At 42.0% G+C, this 7,500-nt stretch overlaps 1 protein-coding gene across 1 annotated transcript in view; it reads right to left on the bottom strand.

Annotated features, from left to right (window-relative positions):
• mtnr1bb (melatonin receptor 1Bb) overlaps positions 1 to 7,500 on the bottom strand; it is a 167,217-nt gene that overhangs the window by 7,796 nt on the left and 151,921 nt on the right. The gene's annotated exons all lie outside the window — the stretch shown is intronic.

Genomic DNA, 7,500 nt, shown 5'->3' with positions numbered 1-7,500 from the left:
AACTACGGTTGGTCGCTACATCTGTAAGTGCAAGTTAACCTACTCAGTGGTTAGGCAGAGTCTGGTGTGGATGTACTTGACTGGCCTGCACAGAGTCCTGACCTTGAATCTGATAGAACACGTTTTGGGATGAATTAGGAACTTTGACCTACTCAGTGGCCTAGTGGTTGGAGTGTCCGCCCTGAGATCGGTAGGACCATTGATCCCTCAGGCGGTACTGCATCAAAAAGTGACATCGGTGTGTAAAGGATATCACCGCATGGTACATTTCAGAAAAGCACTGTCAGTAACTACGGTTGGTCGCTACATCTGTAAGTGCAAGTTAACCTACTCAGTGGCCTAGTGGTTAGGCAGAGTCTGGTGTGGATGTACTTGACTGGCCTGCACAGACTCCTGACCTGAATCTGATAGAAACATTTTGGGATGATTTACAACTTTGACCTACTCAGTGGCCTAGTGGTTAGAGTGTCCGCCCTGAGATCGGTAGGACCATCGATCCCTCAGGCGGTACTGCATCAAAAAGTGACATCGGTGTGTAAAGGATATCACCGCATGGTACATTTCAGAAAACCACTGTCAGTAACTACGGTTGGTCGCTACATCTGTAAGTGCAAGTTAACCTACTCAGTGGTTAGGCAGAGTCTGGTGTGGATGTACTTGACTGGCCTGCACAGAGTCCTGACCTTGAATCTGATATAACACACGTTTGGGATGAATTAGGAACTTTGACCTACTCAGTGGCCTAGTGGTTAGAGTGTCCGCCCTGAGATCGGTAGGACCATCGATCCCTCAGGCGGTACTGCATCAAAAAGTGACATGGGTGTGTAAAGGATATCACCGCATGGTACATTTCAGAAAACCACTGTCAGTAACTACAGTTGGTCGCTACATCTGTAAGTGCAAGTTAACCTACTCAGTGGTTCGGCAGAGTCTGGTGTGGATGTACTTGACTGGCCTGCACAGAGTCCTGACCTTGAATCTGATATAACACACGTTTGGGATGAATTAGGAACTTTGACCTACTCAGTGGCCTAGTGGTTAGAGTGTCCGCCCTGAGATCGGTAGGACCATCGATCCCTCAGGCGGTACTGCATCAAAAAGTGACATCGGTGTGTAAAGGATATCACCGCATGGTACATTTCAGAAAACCACTGTCAGTAACTACGGTTGGTCGCTACATCTGTAAGTGCAAGTTAACCTACTCAGTGGTTAGGCAGAGTCTGGTGTGGATGTACTTGACTGGCCTGCACAGAGTCCTGACCTTGAATCTGATAGAAACATTTTGGGATGAATTAGAACTTTGACCTACTCAGTGGCCTAGTGGTTAGAGTGTCCGCCCTGAGATCGGTAGGACCATTGATCCCTCAGGCGGTACTCCATCAAAAAGTGACATCGGTGTGTAAAGGATATCACCGCATGGTACATTTCAGAAAACCACTGTCAGTAACTACAGTTGGTCGCTACATCTGTAAGGGCAAGTTAACCTACTCAGTGGTTAGGCAGAGTCTGGTGTGGATGTACTTGACTGGCCTGCACAGAGTCCTGACCTTGAATCTGATATAACACACGTTTGGGATGAATTAGGAACTTTGACCTACTCAGTGGCCTAGTGGTTAGAGTGTCCGCCCTGAGATCGGTAGGACCATCGATCCCTCAGGCGGTACTGCATCAAAAAGTGACATCGGTGTGTAAAGGATATCACCGCATGGTACATTTCAGAAAACCACTGTCAGTAACTACGGTTGGTCGCTACATCTGTAAGTGCAAGTTAACCTACTCAGTGGTTAGGCAGAGTCTGGTGTGGATGTACTTGACTGGCCTGCACAGAGTCCTGACCTTGAATCTGATAGAAACATTTTGGGATGATTTACAACTTTGACCTACTCAGTGGCCTAGTGGTTAGAGTGTCCGCCCTGAGATCGGTAGGACCATCGATCCCTCAGGCGGTACTGCATGAAAAAGTGACATCGGTGTGTAAAGGATATCACCGCATGGGCTCAGGAACATTTCAGAAAACCACTGTCAGTAACTACGGTTGCTCGCTACATCTGTAAGTGCAAGTTAACCTACTCAGTGGTTAGGCAGAGTCTGGTGTGGATGTACTTTATGGCAATGTAATGAAGCTAGCACCTCTGGCATTAGCTTGTATGCTAACAAGTTTACGAGTGTCTGTGTTAGCATTCTTTTTGTATCGTTTCAGTTTCACAAATTCGAGCCCCTTCCTCCTCCAACATGACTGCGCACCAGTGCACAAAGCAAGGTCCATAAAGACATGGACGACAGAGTCTGGTGTGGATGTACTTGACTGGCCTGCGCAGAGTCCTGACCTGAACCCGATAGAACACCTTTAAGCATACTTGCCAACCTTGAGACCTCCGAATTCAGGAGATTGAGGGGGCGGAGTTTGGTGGTAGCGCGGGTGTATATTGTAGCGTCCCGGAAGAGTTAGTGCTGCAAGGGATTCTGGGTATTTGTTCTGTTGTGTTTATGTTGTGTTACAGTGCGGATTAGGGCTGCAACAACTAATCGATTAAATCGATTAAAATCGATTATAAAAATAGTCGGCGATTAATTTAGTCATCGATTCGTTGGATCTATGCTATGCGCATGCACAGGGGCAATTAAAACATTTTTTTAAAAATTTTATTTATTTATTTTTAATTTTAAATAAACCTTTATTCATAAACTGCAACATGTACAAACAGCTGAGAAACAATAATCAAAATAAGTATTGTGACAGTATGCTGTTTTTTTTCTTCAATAAAATACTGGAAAAGATAGAAATGTAGTTTGTCTCTTTTATCCGATTATTAATCGATTAATCGAAGTAATAATCGACAGATTAATCGATTATCAAATTAATCGTTAGTTGTGTTACGGTGCAGATGTTCTCCCAAAATGTGTTTGTCATTCTTGTTTGGTGTGGGTTCACAGTGTGGCGCATATTTGTAACAGTGTTAAAGTTGTTTATACGGCCACCCTCAGTGTGACCTGTATGGCTGTTGATCAAGTATGCCTTGCATTCACTCATATGTGTGTGTAAAAGATGTATATATTATGTGATTGGGCCGGCCGGGTTGTAGAGGACGTTGAAGGCAGTGCCTTTAAGGCACGACCCCAATATTGTTGTCCGGGCGGAAATCGGCTGAAATTCGGGAGTCTCCCGGGAAAATCGGGAGGGTCGGCAAGTATGCCTTTGGGATGAATTAGAACTGAGACTGAGAACCAGGGCAACATCAGCGTGTGACCTCACCAATGCGCTTTTTTTGGAAGAATGGTGGAAAATTCCTATAAACACACTCCGCAACCTTGTGGACAGCCTTCACCAGAAGAGTTGAAGCTGTAATAGCTGCAAAAGGTGGACCCACATCATATTGAACCCTATGGGTTTAGGAAAGGGATGGCACATCAAGTTCATATGTGAGTCAAGGCAGGTGGCCAAATACTTTTGGCAATATAGTGTGTATATATATATATATATATATATATATATATATATATATATATATATATATATATATATATATATATATATATATATATATATATATATGTCTTAATAAGGATATCCAAAAAATAGTGCTCGATACCGTAGTAGAGCGCAATATATGTATGTGTGGGAAAAAAATCACAAGACTATTTCATCTCTACAGGCCTGTTTCATGAGGGGGGGTTGCCTCAATCATCTCCTGATGATTGAGGGAACCCCCCATACAGCAAAAACGTCTCAACGAACATTGGACACAAATTCCTCAATCTGATTGACAAACACTTTCCCAAAGACAACACCCTAAGAAAAGTATTCAACAAGAACAACATTAAATTGAGCTACAGCTGCATGAACAATATACGACAAATCATCTCAGACCACAACAAAACAATTGCAAATGAGCCGTCGGCCCCCAGACAGAGCGACTCCAAAACCAACAAAGGATGTAACTGTCGAAAGAAACCTGATTGCCCTCTCAACGGGGGGTGCTTACAAACATCAGTTGTCTACCAATCTAAGGTAACACGCAAGGACATTAACACATCCGACACATATGTAGGATTAACCGAGGGAGAATTCAAAACCAGATGGAACAACCACAAGGCTTCTTTCAGGAACAAAAACCTGCGGAATACCACAGAACTCAGCAAACACATTTGGGACCTCAAAGACAATAATGTTGAATATTCAATAACATGGCAAATTCTTGCATCCAGCACACCTTACAATAGTGGTAATAAAAGATGCAACCTATGCTTGAAAGAGAAACTGTTTATTATTTACCGTCCAGACCTGTCATCCCTCAACAAGCGCAGCGAAATTGTAACAGCATGCCGCCATAGACGGAAACACCTCCTAGGTAACACATGAGCCAATCACCACGCCCCTACGCCAGCCTGTACCCACCCACTCTGTGCCCTATATAAACCATGGTATGTGAATGCTCCCATTAAAATCTCCTGATGATTGAGGGTACCCCCCCTCATGAAACAGGCCTGTAGAGATGAAATAGTCTTGTGATTTTTTTCCCACACATACATATATATATATATATATATATATACACAACCTGATGTATTAATTAACCCAATGCGGCCCCCGGGTCAAAAAGTTTGGCGACCCCTGGTTTAGCTGACTGTAGAGCGAGCTGGCGCAGCCATCACTTCTGTTTTGTTTGATCCGCCGTTTTACTGCCGTGTTGCAGACACCGTTTAGAAACAATTAAGGTATGTACATAAATATTAACAAAATATCTCTGTGTAAATAACTCATTTCAAAAAGTATATATCTGCGCCTTATAGTCCAGTGCGGCTTATATATCGAATGGCATTTTTTTTCTTCTAATATTTTGTGGGTGTGGCATATATATTAGTGCGCTCTACAAATACGGCATATTTAAAAAGCATTTTTTAAGTCGCCCGCAATAAAAAAAAACTCATATTGATAAAATAGATTTACCGACCAGGTCTGCTCCGAAGTGTATGACAAAAAATGTTGGTATTTACTACATATTTTATTATCTTTTTTAAGGTTTCCATTAGAAGGCACGACAGTAACTTTTTGTACAAACCCCGTTTCCATATGAGTTGGGAAATTGTGTTAGATGTAAATATAAACGGAATACAATGATTTGCAAATCATTTTCAAGCCATATTCAGTTGAATATGCTACAAAGACAACATATTTGATGTTCAAACTCATAAACTTTATTTTTTTTTTTTTGCAAATAATCATTAACTTTAGAATTTGATGGCAGCAACACGTGACAAAGAAGTTGGGAAAGGTGGCAATAAATACTGATAAAGTTGAGGAATGCTCATCAAACACTTATTTGGAACATCCCACAGGTGTGCAGGCTAATTGGGAACAGGTGGGTGCCATGATTGGGTATAAATGCAGATTCCATGAAATGCTCAGTCATTCACAAACAAGGATGGGGCGAGGGTCACCACTTTGTCAACAAATGCGTGAGCAAATTGTTGAACAGTTTAAGAAAAACCTTTCTCAACCAGCTATTGCAAGGAATTTAGGGATTTCACCATCTACGCTCCGTAATATCATCAAAGGGTTCAGAGAATGTGGAGAAATCACTGCACGTAAGCAGCTAAGCCCGTGACCTTCCATCCCTCAGGCTGTACTGCATCAACAAGCCACATCAGTGTGTAAAGGATATCACCACATGGGCTCAGGAACACTTCAGAAACCCACTGTCAGTAACTACAGTTGGTCGCTACATCTGTAAGTGCAAGTTAAAACTCTCCTATGCAAGGCGAAAACCGTTTATCAACAACACCCAGAAACGCCGTCGGCTTCGCTGGGCCTGAGCTCATCTAAGATGGACTGATACAAAGTGGAAAAGTGTTCCGTGGTCTGACGAGTCCACATTTCAAATTGTTTTTGGAAACTGTGGACGAGTATCAAGAGGAAAAGAACCATCCGGATTGTTATAGGCGCAAAGTGTAAAAGTCAGCATGTGTGATGGTATGGGGGTGTATTAGTGGCCAAGACATGGGTAACTTACACATCTGTGAAGGCACCATTAATGCTGAAAGGTACATACAGCTTTTGGAGCAACATATGTTGCCATCCAAGCAACGTTACCATGGACGCCCCTGCTTATTTCAGCAAGCCAGGTGTTCCATCAACGTGGCTTCATAGTAAAAGAGTGCGGGTACTTTCCTGGCCCGCCAGCAGTCCAGACCTGTCTCCCATTGAAAATGTGTGGCACATTATGAAGCCTAAAATAGCACAACAGAGACCCCCGGACTGTTGAACAACTTAAGCTGTACATCAAGCAAGAATGGGAAAGAATTCCACCTGAGAAGCTTCAAAAATGTGTCTCCTCAGTTCCCAAACCTTTACTGAGTGTTGTTAAAAGGAAAGGCCATGTAACACAGTGGTGAACATGCCCTTTCCCGACTACTTTGGCACGTGTTGCAGCCATGAAATTCTAAGTTAATTATTATTTGCAAAAAGTTTATGAGTTTGAACATCAAATATGTTGTCTTTGTAGCATATTCAACTGAATATGGCTTGAAAAGGATTTGCAAATCATTGTATTCCGTTTATATTTACATCTAACACAATTTCCCAACTCATATGGCAACGGGGTTTGTATTTGTGCTTCTCCACAGGCTTCAGCGAGCAAGTGTTCCTCAACAGGTAATCATCTCTGTGTTATTTGTTCACGTCTGTTTTTGTTTTTATTTATTCACCGGCTTTGTTGGAATGATTCCCTCACTCCCAGTTTGAGTTTCTCTTTTAAAATGAACGAGCCGGTCTTCTCTGCTTCCATACAGGGTTTTTTTTTTTTCTTGTGTTTTTTTGCCCTAGCTGCTGACGGTGCATTATGAGTCGCCATGTTCCCAGTTGTGCTCGCCATCCCGCCGCGCGCTGGCAGGAAAAAAAGGTGAGGTGACACACCAAAAAGGTTGTGGACACAGGTTTACATTTGCAGTGTGCACAAGGACGCGTGTGGACACAGCTTGTTTGCGCGCCCCTTTTTTTTTTCTATTTTTAGCAACTTTGACCCCCGAGTTAGACGTCCAGCGTGTGCTGTGCATCACATGACTCCACCTCTTGTTTTGGACTTGTTTTTCTCTGGTCTTTCAGGGCCTCCTCAAAGCTCACAGGTGATAGAAAATAGATGTAGATCAGGAGTGTTTAAAGCTTCTTTTTTTTTTTAACATTACTAAAAAAAAACCCAAGTGGATTAAAAGAGCAAACAGATGAAATGTAACAAGAAAAAGTTTGCAATGTTAACTCTAATAACAGTTTTTTTTTTCTTTAAAACTGCCATTTCTCGAAAAATAATAATGAATCAAAATGATTTATTCAAGGCTCCAATTACTTCACATCAAAAAAATCCATTTTGATATAGTTTTTGGGGAAAGTTTTGCATATTTTTGGTGTTTGCCATAAAAAAATAAAATAAAATTCTATGACAAAAAGAGCATCAAACCAAAACAAAAAAAAAGATCACCATAAAAAATGCAAACTTATAATCGACA

The sequence above is a fragment of the Nerophis lumbriciformis genome, linkage group LG09 (genome assembly GCF_033978685.3).
Source record: "Nerophis lumbriciformis linkage group LG09, RoL_Nlum_v2.1, whole genome shotgun sequence".
Classification (NCBI taxonomy): Eukaryota; Metazoa; Chordata; class Actinopteri; order Syngnathiformes; family Syngnathidae; genus Nerophis; species Nerophis lumbriciformis.
This window is presented reverse-complemented; position numbering and strand designations above follow the sequence as displayed.